This window comes from Canis lupus, chromosome 4 (assembly GCF_048164855.1).
Source record: "Canis lupus baileyi chromosome 4, mCanLup2.hap1, whole genome shotgun sequence".
In the NCBI taxonomy this organism is placed as follows: domain Eukaryota; kingdom Metazoa; phylum Chordata; class Mammalia; order Carnivora; family Canidae; genus Canis; species Canis lupus.
Genome location: NC_132841.1, coordinates 24315586 through 24319226, shown reverse-complemented (window position 1 = coordinate 24319226; position 3641 = coordinate 24315586). Strand labels below are relative to the sequence as shown.

The following is a 3641-nucleotide window of genomic DNA, read 5'->3' as shown; positions in this document are numbered from 1 at the left end:
ACATAATTAAAATGTTAATGATTAAAGAGAATTTGAAAAACAGCAAGAGAGAACAAAATAGGTACAATGGGAAACTCCATAAGATTATCAGCTGATTTTTCAGCAGAAACTTTGTAGACTAGAAGGAAGTGGAATGATACATTGAAGGTGCTGAAAGGAAAAAAACCTGCAACAAGACTATCTGTGAGATTATTATTCAGAATTGATGGAGAAATGGTTTCCCAGATGAAAGTTAATTATTATTAAGCCAGCCTTACAAGAAATGTTAAAAGGCCTTTCTTTACATGTAAAAGGCTATAATTAAAAGAAAATTCTGAATAAAAGGATGTAAAATATGATACCATACACAGAACACATGATGGGGGGTGGTAAAAAAGTTCTTTTAGAATGTGTTCAAACTTAACCATCAACTTAATACATACATATATACTTAAAATATTGTATATGAATGTCATGATAGCCACAAACCCAAAACCTGTAACAGATACTCAAAAAATACAGAGAAAGAAAGCCAAACAACACTAAAAGTCATCAGTCACAGAGTAAGAGAAGAAAGGAACAAGAACTACAAAACCAACCAGAAAAACAATTAAAATGGCAGTAAGTACATACCTATCAACAATCACTTTAAATGTAAATGGTCTAAATGCTTCAATCAAAACATATAGGGTTATAGAATGAGTTAAAAAAACAAAAACAAGAACTGTCTTATGCTGCCTACATGAGACTCACTTAAGACGACACATGCAGACCAAAAGTGAAAGGATGGAAAAGGTTACTCCATGCAAACATAAGGGGGGAAAAAAGCCAGGGTAGCAATACTTTTATCAGACAAAACAGACTTTAAAATGAAGATTATAGCAAAAGACAAGGCCATTAATGCTAAAGAGACCAATCCAACAAAAGGATATAACAATTGTAAATCTCTATACACCCAACATTGGAGCACCTAAGTATATACAGCAAATATTAATAGACCTAAAGGGAAAAATTGACAGTAATACAATAATAGTAGACTTTAACACACCACTTTATATCAATGGATAGGTCATCCAGGCAGAAAACCAATAAGGAAATAGTGTCACTGAATGACATTAGACCAAATGGACTTTACAGATATATAAAGAACATTTCATCCAAAAACAATAGAACACACATTCAAGTGCACATGGAACATTCTCTAGGATAGAGCACATTTTGGGTCACAAATCTTGAGACATTTAAGAAGATTGAAGTCAAATGCATCTTTTCTGACAATGGTGGTATTTATTAAACTAGAAATCAATCACAAGAAGAAATTAGAAAAAAATAGATACATGAAGGTTAAATAACATGCTACTAAACAATGAATAGGTGAACCAAGAAATCAAAGAAGAAATAGGAAAATACATGAAGACAAATGAAAATGAAAACATAATGGTCCAAAGTCTGAGACACAGTGAAAAGAATTTTTTTTAAAGATTTTATTCATTTATTCATGACAGAGGTGGGGGGGGGGGACAGAGACACGGGCAGAGGGAGAAGCAGGCTCCATGCAGGGAGCCCAATGTGGGACTCCATCCCTGGTCTCCAGGATCAGGCCCTGGGCCAAAGGTGGCGCTAAACCACTGAGCCACTAGGGCTGCCCCATGTATTTTTTTTTTTTAATGTTATTTATTCATGAGAGAGACAGAGAGGCAGAGACACAGGCAGAGGGAAAAGCAGGTTCCATGAAGGGAACCCAATGTGGGACTCAATCCTGGGTCTCCAGGATCATGCCCTGGGCTAAAGGTGGCGCCAAACCGTTTAGCCACCTGGGCTGTCCAATGATATTTTGTATTTACTCATTCTTACATGTTCCTGAATGCAGTATTTAAGGAAGAAATTTCATAGATGAATAGCAACTATTTGGGAAAAGTAGCCATAGAAATCAAATAAGTGTCTGGGCAAAGGCCTCAGTAATATTTATAGGCTGAATGGTTAAGGTGGATGATGTGGGTTTATGACATTAAACTATTATATTTTATTCTATTATTATTTTTTAATTGAAATAATAAATTCTGTGAGGATTTACGGGCCTGATGTTCAGCTTTGCTTTTGGCCAATGAGCATTTAAATGCTTATGGAAGGTAGGGGCCAGAAAATAGCAAGGAAGATAATTATGCTTTTAGAGATACTTAGAATTTGCCTAATGGTTATTTATTCATAATGGTAAATTTCTCTTGCAACAGCTCAAATATGTAGGTAAGAGAAGGAAATCTTCAAGGAAAACTGGTAATTTAAGTTTGTTATTTAAGGAACAAACACAATAGTCCCTGCCCACCCCACCCCCCCCTACATTAGAGGGCATGCCTGGCTTACCACGTCAAAAACAATGACTCCGCAAACAAACAGGATAATGCACTATTAAAATGTTTAAGAGTCTGTTAACTTCAAAGCAAAAACCACATTATTGGAAAGCCAATCTCTTAAAACCATTGTTTCCTGGGAATGTAGTATGAAGATCATTGCTTTGATAAGCTTCAATAAGCATCAATAAACAGTCCACATCACTTGCTTTAGTTTGTTTGGGCCTACTAATTGCTCCAGGACTTCTCGTGAATGATCTGTTATTAGGGGGCATCCATGGGAGAGTAATATACGTATCTGAGGACAGCAAGTAAGGACAGCTTCTACAGCCTCATCAGATTTACACAAAGTCCCATATGAATCTCCTCTAATTTCTTGGCACAAGGTCCATTAACAAGAGCAACTACACCATCATCAGATACCTGAGTAGCTGAAAAATCAACACACTGCAAAAATGGGCAGTTTTCTCCCAATGCATGTAAGGACACATCAGTAATTCCTAAACAGCCACCTAAATCAATGATCTTTAACAGCCGGCAGTTGAGTGCAAGAGCAAGGACTCCTTCGTCAGTAAGATTGCAACATCTTTTCAAAGAAGCTTCATGGACGTATGAACAAGAGGAAGCCACAGCTTTTATTCCTTTTGAAGTTATGGAAATTCTGTTTTCTTTTGAGGAACTTATATTTAATTTCTTTAATTTTCTGCAGTTGCACAGGTGTAGGAGAGCAGTATCTGAAATGTCACAGCTTCTTAGATCTAGTGTTTGGACTTCAGGATGTAAAATCACACTTATATTTGAATCTGTTATCTGCCCCTGGGTACTCATTATTTTAATCAGTCTATCTTTTATGTTGGGAGGCAAAGGCTTAATGTCTGTGATATATCTGGAAATATTCTTCATGAAGCACCACAGGCATAGATCCAGGAGCTGACTGACCTGCCGCGAGCTAGGCATTGCGGCCGCCCCGGGGAGCCTCTTCCGCGGTCCCCAGGCTGCCCCAAAGCAGCCAGAGACTGTCCGTCAACTCCCAGTGAAAAGAGTTTTAAGGGAAATTTATAGCAATAGAGGCATACCTAAAGAAACAAAAAAATCTCAAATATGCAACCTAACCTCACACCTAAAAGGACTAGAAAAAAAGAGAACAAAGCCCAAAGTCAAGAAGGGAAATAATAAAGATCAGAGTGGAAATAAATAAAATGGGGACCCCAACAAAGGGGAAAGATCAATGAAATCAACAGCTGATTCTTTGAAACAAAATTGATAAACCTTTGGCCTGACTCATTCAGAAAAAGAGATGACCCAAATAAATGA

At 37.1% G+C, this 3641-nt stretch overlaps 1 pseudogene; it reads right to left on the bottom strand.

Moving 5' to 3' along the window:
* Window positions 1-2375: 2375 nt before the first annotated feature.
* LOC140632008 (protein AMN1 homolog pseudogene) lies at window positions 2376-3344 on the bottom strand (annotated as a pseudogene).
* Window positions 3345-3641: the final 297 nt, after the last annotated feature.